We start from the raw sequence: 11,584 nt of genomic DNA, 5'->3' as shown, positions 1-11,584 counted from the left end.
AAAGCCATTGACCCAAGTTGTCATCATCCCAGTGTGCAAGCTGGTGGTGACTCCATAATGGTGTGGACTGTGTTTACATGGAATGGTTCGCTAGTCCAACTGAACCTGTCATTGACTATTTTCGCCTACTTGGAGACCGTTTACAGCCATTCACGGAGTTCATGTTCCCAAACAACGATGGCATGCTTATCGATGACTATGCGTCATGCTACCAGGCCACATTTGTTCACGATTGATATGAACAACATCCTGGACAATTCTAGCGAAAGGTTAGGTCACCCAGATCGCTCGACATGAATCCCGTCGAAGATTTATGGGACGTGATCGAGAGGTCAATTCGTGCACAAAATCCTGCATCTACAACACTCTCGCAATTATCAGCTGCTATAGATGGCATGCCACGTCGAATTGCTGCACTACACCGGGCAAAAGGAGTTTCGACATGCGATTAAGAGATATTGGCAACGGCCTTGCCGCAGTGGAGACACCGGTTCCCGTCAGATCACCGAAGTTAAGCACTGTCGGGCGTGGCCGGCACTTGGATGGGTGACCATCTGGGCCGTCAAGCGCTGCTGCCATTTTCCAGGGTGCACTCAGCCTCGTAATGCCAATTGAGGAGCTACTCGACCGAATAGTAACGGCTACGGTCACAGAAAACCATCATAACGGCTGGGAGAGCGGTGTGTTGAAGCCACGCCCCTCCTATCCGCATCTTCAGCTGAGGATGACACGACGGTCGGATGGTCCCGATGAGCCACTTGTGGTGGCCTGAAGACGGAGTGTGCTAAGAAGAGTCCCACGGCTTTTGTCACATCAGTGTGGTTCGGCTACGATGGGCGAAATTAATTCCTTTTTTTTTTTTTCATCAGTCTACTGACTGGTTTGATGCGGCCCGCCACGAATTCCTTTCCTGTGCTAACCTCTTCATCTCAGAGTAGCACTTGCAACCTATGTCCTCAATTATTGGCTTGACGTATTCCAATCTCTGTCTTCCTCTACAGTTTTTGCCCTCTACAGCTCCCTCTAGTACCATGGATGTCATTCCCTCATGTCTTAGCAGATGTCCTATCATCCTGTCCCTTCTCCTTATCAGTGTTTTACACATATTCCTTTCCTCTCAGATTCTGCGTAGAGCCTCCTCGTTCCTTACCTTATTAGTCCACCTAATTTTCAACATTCGTCTATAGCACCACATCTCAAATGCTTCGATTCTCTTCTGTTCCGGTTTTCCCACAGTCCATGTTTCATTACCATACAATGCTGTACTCCAGACGTACATCCTCAGAAATTTCTTCCTCAAATTAAGGCCGGTATTTGATATTAGTAGACTTCTCTTGGCCAGAAATGCCTGTTTTGTCATAGCGAGTCTGCTTTTGATGTCCTCCTTGCTCCGTCCGTCATTGGTTATTTTACTGCCAAGGTAGCAGAATTCCTTAACTTCATTGACTTCGTGACCATCAATCCTGATGTTAAGTTTCTCGCTGTTCTCATTTCTACTACTTCTCATTACCTTCGTCTTTCTCCGATTTACTCTCAAACCATACTGTGTACTCATTAGACTGTTCATTCCGTTCAGCAGATCATTTAATTCTTCTTCACTTTCACTCAGGATAGCAATGTCATCAGCGAATCGTATCATTGATATCCTTTCACCTTGTATTTTAATTCCACTCCTGAACCTTTCTTTTATTTCCATCATTGCTTCCTCGATGTACAGATCGAAGAGTAGGAGCGAAAGGCTACAGCCTTGTCTTACACCCTTCTTAATACGAGCACTTCGTTCTTGATCGTCCACTGTTATTATTCCCTCTTGGTTGTTGTACATATTGTATATGACCCGTCTCTCCCTATAGGTTACCCCTACTTTTTTCAGAATCGCTAACAGCTTGCACCATTTTATATTGTCGAACGCTTTTTCCAGGTCGACAAATCCTATGAAAGTGTCTTGATTTTTCTTCAGCCTTGCTTCCATTATTAGCCGTAACGTCAGAATTGCCTCTCTCGTCCCTTTACATTTTCTAAAGCCAAACTGATCGTCACCTAGCTCGTGGATAGTAACATATTACGAAAAGGAATTGTTTAGAATTCCTTCCACATTTTGTACGCAGTCGAACACTTCCATAAAATCTGCGTAAACGTGACGAACCGACATAACTTAGATAACTGTAACAGCGTAAGTATCTCCGACAATTTGCAATGATCTGCGATAATTTTTCTGTTTTTTACGGATGTCTGACTGCAGTAAGTTGTTTTATCCCTAAAATATCGAGTTGAGGTCGGGACGCTATTTCAGGACGTTGATCCCGCGAGCCTTCCGCCCGTTGCCCGCACACACTGGCAGCGCTGCCAAAACCGCCCGGGCCCGCTGCGCCCTGCGCTACTCATTAATGTGTTGCGGATGACTGGGCAAGCTGCGGGACTCTGCTCTGAATCGGAAACGCGGCAGCAGTTGATCTCCCTGTGCCAAATTCTTCTTTCCAGTACAGGGAATGAGCAGCCTGTACCATTTCATTTATAATACACTGCCGGAAAGATGACGTCAGTTTTAATCCGGCGACGGAATATGCCAACTGGTGGACAGTAGACGTACTGATAATATTTCAATGTCATCCGCCAAGATGTAGCATAGTGGCATAGGTACCAGAGGATCATCTCTGTCTACCCTTTAAACGGCAATTTTCACAGACAGAAGGCTCATTGCCGGTCAGAGTGGTCGTTCGGATCTGGGCGCTACGGTCTGGAACCGAGCGACCGCTACGGTCGCAGGTTCGAATCCTGCCTCGGGCATCAATGTGTGTGATGTCCTTAGGTTAGTTAGGTTTAATTAGTTCTAAGTTCTAGGTGACTGATGGCCTCAGAAGTTAAGTCGCCTAGTGCTCAGAGCCATTTGAACCATTTGAGCCAGAAGGCTCATTGTGGTGCAGCAATCAGGCAACCACGCCACGCAGATGCTCTCGTGCTTCCTGCAGCCAGCTGAGCGAGTTCTAAAGGGTTGAATTTGTGGCCTTCCGAGTGGCGGGGTGGTCCTTTCGGAGAACTGTCACGTAAGTTGGATGTGCTGCGTCAGTCGTGCAGCGATGCTGGTATCAGTGGCATCAGTGGACCAGGTTCTGGGCGTCCACGCAGCACAGACTCTCGCCAGGATCATCGTGTTTTAAGAGCAGCAGTGGTAGATAGTACAGCTACCATACCACAGATGAAATTGCTTGTGGGGACAGATGTGTCGGAAACTGGTTATTAACAGTAGTACAGCGAGCATGGACACCTGTAGCCCATCTCCCACTCACGTCACAGTATCGACGTTTACGGCTCGTCTGGTGCCGTCAGAGGATCACTTGGAAGATGGAATTGCGGCTGTGGTCCTCAGCTATGAAAGCAGATTCTGCCTTCATGCAAGTGATGGTCGCGTGCGCGTACGACATAGAAATGGTGAGCGCTGTCTCGTCCAAGACACACTGGCCCCACATGGGCCTTATGGTCTGTGGTGCGATAAGCTACAACTCTCGTTCACCTTTGGTATTTCTGGTGGGGACGCCAACCAGCGCTGGGAATGTTGTTATACCCATTCTTGGTGCAGGAAGGTGAGGTCCTGTTGCAACAGGTTAATACTCGCCCAAAGACTGCTCTTGAAACTCAACGTACTCTGCAAGACGTGCATCAACTTCCCTGTCGAACGTCATCTCCTAACTTGTTTCCAGTCGCGCATGTGTGGGATATGATGGGCTGAGAAGTGACTCGTGCGACTCGTAAACCAAAATGTTCAAATGTGTGTGTATCCCCAAGGGAGCAAATTGCTAAGGTCATCGGTCCATAGGCCTACAAACTACTTAAATTAACTTAAACTAACTCATGCTAAGAACGACACTCAAACCCATGCCCGAGGGAGGACTGGAAACTCCGGCGTAAGGGGCCGTCGTAAACCAAAAACTCTAACAGAACTGCGTGATCAGGTCGAACAGACGTGGGACAACGTATCCGAGGACAGCATTTGCTATCTGTACGATCGACTGGATGCCAGAGTCGGAACCTGTATTGCCGCCCTTGTAGGCTACACCAAGTATTCATGTTGGCGTTTCAGAATGGGTCCATAACTGGTACCTCAGAACAGCTTGCGTTGTTAATCTGTAAATATAATCATTTCATATACACCACATGCAGTAATAAATTCTGAGTGAATTGGAAACCTCTAAAAGGGTGTACTATTTTTTCCCGACAGTGTATTTGCCTATAGCAAGCAACATACCTTTGTTGTCAAGGTCATCAACAAACAAAAACTATAGAAGGTAAAAATCTTGTAGGATATTAGACAGTCTCATGTCCCTTCAGTTATTCCTTCTATTCGTTCAACGTACCAGCTCCTCTGGTGGGAAAGATGAGATGATTATATGACATCGTTAGCCGGGAGGCCCTATGCGGGGGAGTTCGACCGCAGTATTGTAAGTCCTCTTTAGTTGATGCCTCATCGGCGACTTGCGAGTCAATGATGATGGAGACACAACACCCAGGCCCCTGCCGGGAAGCGAAACCGGGCCCCCTGCTTGGTAAGCGGTAACGCTACCGCTACGCTACGGAGGCGAATCCATTTGGTGGGATCTAATAGTGTCAACAGTTAGCTGAACTATTGTCTAAGACCAGTACCACGTTCACTTTTGTTGAAGAAATGGAGTTACTTGGTCAAATTCTCCGGCTACCACAGTGGGGCCATCGCTATTGGGTATAAAGAGTAGTTTTCCAGAGCTTATTCGGAAGTGCGTTATTGGGTAAAATTACCAACGGCATCGCAGTTGGATAGAAGCGAAACAGCGCAGCAACAGTGTCGAATGTTTATCGAAAGATAATTGTCGTGCCGCAGTGTACTGTAATTTCCTCGCATTTCTCGAGAGCCGTAAGCCTATCGACGACCTCTCTAACGAAGCTACACTCGTCCTTGGAAATCTCAATCGCTTCTAAGATTTTTGTTCTATAAATGTTGTTTTCCCTCGCCAGCGAAGTATTTCGTTGACGTCAATGTCATGATTGTGGTTCTGCTATCGTTCCACTACCAAAGATGTCATAAGCAGTTTTAACCTCGTGTGGCATTCGTGTTCCTTAATGCGTTCTTTTACTGCCCTCCCTGTAACAGCTATACACACTCTGACGCAGCCACACCTCATTTCGGAGACTCTCGCAATGCGGAGGCAATCAGGAGTTGCACTGCCACGTGTTTGTAGAATTAGTCACAAAATGTATCCTTCGCTGTCACTGAATAACTACACATCGAATTAGATAGGAGCTTTCCATTGACTTCACGAGCAGATACTAAGTAATTTTCAATCGTATTTCATTGATGCCATTGACGATTTCTGTGCAATGTCGAAAACATTATCTCAATTAAAGAACACCAAGATAAATAAAATTAGAACTGTGGCAGAGAATTTGCACATGAGTCTACGGTGAGTAAAAACTAGGTTTGTTGCCGAAATAAGGGGTATTTTACTAGAATAGTAACAGGTCTTTTTGTTGTAAGTATGTAGATCAACATCATAGAGTAAGGCACGAAGGTTTCTTCGTATTTTATAGCTATAGAGATGTTGACATAGAAAAATCAATGCTCCAAGGGCATGTGGGAGTGAGCAGAGATAACATACGAGGGGGTACCCAAGAAAAACTGGAATTATATTGCCGTAAGTGTAGCTTCTGTAATACGCATTTCTGCCGCTAGGCGTGTATAGCGCAACTCATTGCCAGTTAAATGCCGCCTGTGTTGTCGACCTGGCTTGTTCTGTTCATCTGCAGTGTTTTTGTTCTTATTTCGTTTTTTATGATGGGAAGTTTGAGTGAGCAACGTGCAGCTGTGAAATTTTGTTTTCTACTCGGAGAAAATTCTGCTGAAACAATTTTAATGTTGAAAACACCTTACCAAAATGACACTATGGAAAAACTTCAAGCGTACGGGTGGTTTGCTCGATTTAAAAATGGCGACATGTCGATTGATGACAAACTTCGCTCTTGACGTCCGTCAACTGCCCCAATGGACGAAAATATTGAAAAAATTCGAGGGCTTGTGCTCTCCGCGTCAAACCATCAACCAAACCTTGTATTTGGAAGTTTTAAGAAGATTGCGCAACAGTGTTCGTCAAAAAAGACCCGATTTGTGACAGATAAGATACTGGTTCTTTCACCAAGACGACACAGCTGCACAAACAGCCATCTCCGTTAGACAGTTTTTGGCTAAAATGGCATGGATACGCTGCCCCACGCACCTTACTCTCCTGGCCTGGCTCCGTGCGACTTTTTCTTACTTCCATGTATGAAAAGGGACATGGAAGGACGCCGATTAGACAACATTCAAGAAGTCAAGAAAAAAAAACGAGGGAGGAGCTGTCAGCCATTTCTAAAGATGATTACAAAAAAATGTTTCGAAAAGTGGAAGCAGAAGTGGGACAAAAGTATTAGTGGTAATGGAGAGTATTTTGAAGGGGATAGTATTATTTATAAACAGCTTGAAAATATATAGGTTTTAAAAAATATGTCCAGTTTTTTTACCCTCTCGTAGTGTGTGGCGAAACTATGCGCAAAGGCGATGACCAGTGACAAACAAAACGTGTGCAAGCGACTCACTGTCTCCCATATGAAAGCTAACAGCTACATTTCTGTTAAAAAAAAAAGAACAAAAACAGCGGCAATTCACTTGACGAACTATTATTTGTTCCAACGTCCTGAACCGGGGCTCCATGTATGTGAATCGGCAAGAGTCAGTAGACGTCGGCTCAGTAAGGTTTTGCGTCTGGCCGTTGCCAGCATTAGCGATTTAACTGTACAATGCCGTGTATGCAGTAGCCACTATGGAGTGATTGTCACGCCGTGGGGTGCCAAAGCAGCAAGCATTGCGTGACGAAAGAGCGTCATATTCACATTCTCACTGTCCCTGCGCCCTCGGCTACCCGTGTGCTGTGAGTCGCTATGCGGTGCTTGCTTCCTCCGCTTCTCACAAGCCACTCAGAATTCGTTCAGACTTTGTGATCATACTCTATACTATACACTATACTCTTATAGTGCGCCAAAAATGAAGCTGTCGGAATGGCGCATAAGATTCAATGAAAGAGGAATCGACTAAGCTCTCTGCAGTAGGACACACAGCCTCCTGCGTGAAGGGGCCATTGTAGTAACCCAGTTTCATATTGCTCCGGTGCAGGTTTTGTTTATGGCGCGACGACACCTTGGTTAGTCTCTCCATGTGGTAGCATCCATGAAGTGATTGTCTCTGTCCAGTATCATTCTATCGTGTTTGTGTCCGCTCCCTGATGGAAGGAATGATGCTTATAACGATAGGCGGCTCTTACCCAGCTGGCCATTAAAACTGCAATACCAGGAATAATAGGAAATAACGAAATTTTACTCATAGTTAGTTCTGGTAGCATGCGTGATGCCTGCGCGCTTATAGTATAAGACGTGGAAGAACTGGACCGCTGGTAGGTTAAACATCATTTGTTACGGACTGCAAGACTGAACAGCATTTATTAATTACAAAAGTCAACTTTAACTTTAAAACAATCAGAGACAAGAATCAAAGCAATAAGTTTCTTAAAAATTACAGGAACAGCCAGTTAAACTTCAAACTGAATAATGACTATTTAAATACTAGGAAACAAATTCCTTGTTTAAAACTGATCAGTTAAATTTGAAACATAACAGAGATTAGCCTTAAATCAAATGTGAATTATTAAATGGTAAAATTGCAGCACAATTAAAATTTTTAATCTCACATTGGCTTTCAAACAGCAATACAAGCGGTTGAATTTGAAGAGAGCAGAAAGAACTTCAACTACCCCGAATTAAACAATAAACACCAAAAGACATTAATGAGCATAACAGATTTCTCTAAATCTGGTACTAATGCCTGAGATGTACTCCAGAGCCGAGAAGCGTGAACGAGATTGGCGCTGACGTCACTGAGGACCGGCACATCCCACATTAGTCTGACCGAGACACCCAAATTGGCTGCTTCTAAAAGACACAAAGTGCAAATTTTAAAGCAAAGGGCAGCAATATGCCGACCTCAGAGACCCATAGAGCAAGTCTATCAATGTATTTTTCTCTCTACGCTTCAGAAGGAAAAGGCAGTGTCTATACTAAATACAACAACCACACTTCCGACAACACTTCCACTCTCTACCAAGAGCCGGCCGGGGTGGCCAAGCGGTTAAAGGCGCTACAGTCCGGAACCGCGTGACCGCTACGGTCGCAGGTTCGAATCCTGCCTCGGGCATGGATGTGTGTGATGTCCTTAGGTTAGTTAAGTTTAAGTAGTTCTAAGTTCTAGGGGACTGATGACTTTAGAAGTTAAGTTCCATAGTGCTCAGAGCCATTTGAACCATTTCTCTACCAAGAATTCAACAACCATGAATGTACCCAAAACATACGACAGAAAATGCAGTTACCGGTCCAACAGAACGCTTCTCATATACGAAGAAAACGTCGTTTAATAGGCAGTGAACAACTCCCGCATTAGCGCTAAGAAGAAAACAGTTTAATTTCAGTGCTACGCTCTAAGACATCCAGTAAGAAAAATTAAATTTGCAGCGCAGCAAAACGTTAACATACATGTATGTCAGGGGAAAACAGTAAATGAATAACAAACACAGTAAGAGGATTTTCCCCACAGGAGACAGCTTAGCCACACTCGACGACAGGTTCCAGTGGCAATAATAACGGCCTGCGTCAGAAGAGCTCACTTCCCAAACACCATGCACTAGCAAGCTCGTACTTAGGCGTAATGTTTCAGAAGCCGCTCATACGGTCTTTTAAATAAAGACCCGCGGGAAGCTGCTTCTAGGTGCAAGCTCTTGGCTGCTATCGTCCCTGGAGCTGGAAGGTAATAACAGAACGCGCCCCTCGGCCTGCAACGGCGCGCCTGCTGCCAGCTAGCATCTGCCGGCTCCGTACGATGCGCTGTTTTGGTCCTCTCTCCCGCTGTTTCCGAACTTCCACCAAGTCGTGCCCTGCGTATCCGACGGTCCAGCACAGCGACAAATTCAGGACCCCCGGAACGGCCCACACGACCCAGGCCACTTACCAGAGACCGTACACACCCGGCCGCTCGCTGTCCACACTACTTCCTGCCGGCTCTCCGGTTCGACTCCAAGAGGGCGCGAGCGCGCGCGGCCGCTACAGATTCAGTACCCTACCCGCTCCCCCTCTGCCCAGAGATCAGCCTACTCGCAAGCCGGACGCGACCTACCGGCTCAGCCGGCCGGAGTGGCCGAGCGGTTCTAGGCGCTACAGTCTGGAACCGCGCGACTGCTACGGTCGCAGGTGCGAATCCTGCCCCGGGCATGGATGTGTGTGATGTCCTTAGGTTAGTTAGGTTTAAGTAGTTCTAAGTTCTAGGCGACTGATGACCTTAGAAGTTAAGTCCCATAGTGCTAAGAGCCATTTGAACCATTTTTGAACCAACCGGCTCGCGACACAGCTCAAGTATAGCAGGAAGAACAGATAATTAAATTTGTAGTGATCTGACGGTATATCAGATGAGAAGTTTAGTACGCAGAGCTGTAACCTATGGCAGCAACAGTGGGCCTAACCGGGCTGGTTCAGATGCCTCTGAGCACTATGGGACTTAACATCTGCGGTCATCAGTCCCCTAGAACTTAGCACTACTTAAGCCTAACTAACCTAAGGACATCACACACATCCATGCCGAGACAGGATTCGAACCTGCGACCGTAACGGTCGCGCGATTCCACACTGAAGCGCCTAGAACCGCTCGCCCACAGCGGCCGGCTAACCGCGCTGGATATCGAATAGAACCGAACATGGATGGGGTTCGGGTACATCTACATCAACTCTGCGCCAGAGTGTGTCAAAAGCCGTACCTAGCTCATGGTGGTGCGCACGTTTCTCGACAGACCACGACCTGATGTTTTCAATGGGTACAACATGTTGGCCGAGAAAACAGTCGAACGCCCTCTGTACCGAGGTAGATCGGGACAGTATGGGTATGGAGCTCATCTTGTTCGATATAAAAACAGCCAAAGTTGCATGATTCAGCTTCTTTTATTCAATTGACGACTAGTTGCGGGTTACCGGAACCCATTTTCATATCATCCTGTGAGATAGAAAGTTAAAATAACAATTTATACGGTGCACACTACAGAATATAGAGCTTATCGTACCACACAGAAAAAACAGTGTTGGATTAAACAACATTTGATATAGTGTAAGATGTAGCCTAGCGCTTTGCACCGATGAGATATCACTTTACACAAGTTTTATAGTAAAATATTCTGTCAGGTTTGTTTCTGGTTAAGTGTTTTACGAGGATGACGTAATTCGAAAGTTGATGATGATTTTCAGTGTCATACCATTCCACACTGTTTAATGGTTCCCTATTGTGGATGTTACACGTCGGTATAGCATATGACTTTTGTTTCCATACCCCGTACGTAACGCTGCTCTAACTGTTCATTGCCTTTTAATGCTTTGCTCTTCGTAAATAATTTATAAGAGCATAAGTGTGGAAGTTGACATGTACTGTATTGTATTAATTGTTTTGTCTTTGTTAACTGTAAATCGTAATAATGACGTCACCGGCGTGCGCACAATCGAGGGAAAAGCAGTCACTTGTGAGCGAGCGGTCTAACGTAACGGTGTCACTACGTTTTCGAAACAGGAACAACGTAGCTGGATCAAGATCGAATGTGCCGTAGGTAGTACAGCACGACAGTGTCATCAAGGTCTTCAAGAGGCGTGCGGGGAATCGGCATTGCCGTACGGAACAGCGGCACGTGGGTAGAAGCCTTATCCGCATTTGCTGAGGACTACTGAGGAGGATAATCCACAGATGAAGAAACCGTAGGGTCACAAGGATAGAAACCACATTTTTGAAACCATTTGCAGTCACTTCCATTGTTAGTACTCTCCAGTGTGCCCAGCCCATCAATGGCCCAACTTATTTATCTCTCAAACACTGAAAGGGTGGCATCTGGAATAACATTTGGAATATCGGTTTGTATAAACTGACGTCAAATTTCGGGTACCAGAAATACTACAGTCTATTACTACCCGCTATTGTGGATCATCCTTTACTTCTGTTTATTCACAATCTATGAAGTAATTTGAAAGTACATCCTATTTGGCTTGAGGGAGGACTTGTAACAGAACGCTGTAGAAAATGTTTGTCTTGACCACAATACAAAAATAGCAGTGGAGAACGAAACGTTAACAGCACCGGCATGAAAGTCACACTGGCATATCAAATTAGGTTCGCTACTGGTTGTCGGAGCGAGCTATGGAATGAAGCACCAAGCAAGGGAGATACTCTGCTACCCGGAATTTGGCAACCAATCGAAATGGGGACTTAAATGTGCACTCAAGTTTTGTAACAGTTTATGGGTTAAAATGTAATTTGAACTTTCCGTCACACAAGCTGTCTTGAAAATGGGCTCAGGTAAACGGGAATTAGTAAAAAAAAAAAAAAAAAAAAAAACTGAATCTTGCAACTTTGGCTTTCTTTTTTGACGTCAAACTGTTTAAGACAAGTTGCTGTTACATTATTAATCCAGCGTGATGGAAATCCATGTGCTTATCTTGTTTAAATATGACG

At 45.4% G+C, this 11,584-nt stretch overlaps 1 pseudogene; it reads left to right on the top strand.

The window, feature by feature from the left end:
* Positions 1 to 460: 460 nt before the first annotated feature.
* On the top strand, positions 461 to 578 carry LOC124614319 (annotated as a pseudogene).
* Positions 579 to 11,584: the final 11,006 nt, after the last annotated feature.

Source organism: Schistocerca americana, chromosome 4 (genome assembly GCF_021461395.2).
Source record: "Schistocerca americana isolate TAMUIC-IGC-003095 chromosome 4, iqSchAmer2.1, whole genome shotgun sequence".
In the NCBI taxonomy this organism is placed as follows: domain Eukaryota; kingdom Metazoa; phylum Arthropoda; class Insecta; order Orthoptera; family Acrididae; genus Schistocerca; species Schistocerca americana.
The sequence above is the reverse complement of the archived record's forward strand: the minus strand, read 5'-3'. Positions and strand labels throughout refer to the sequence as shown.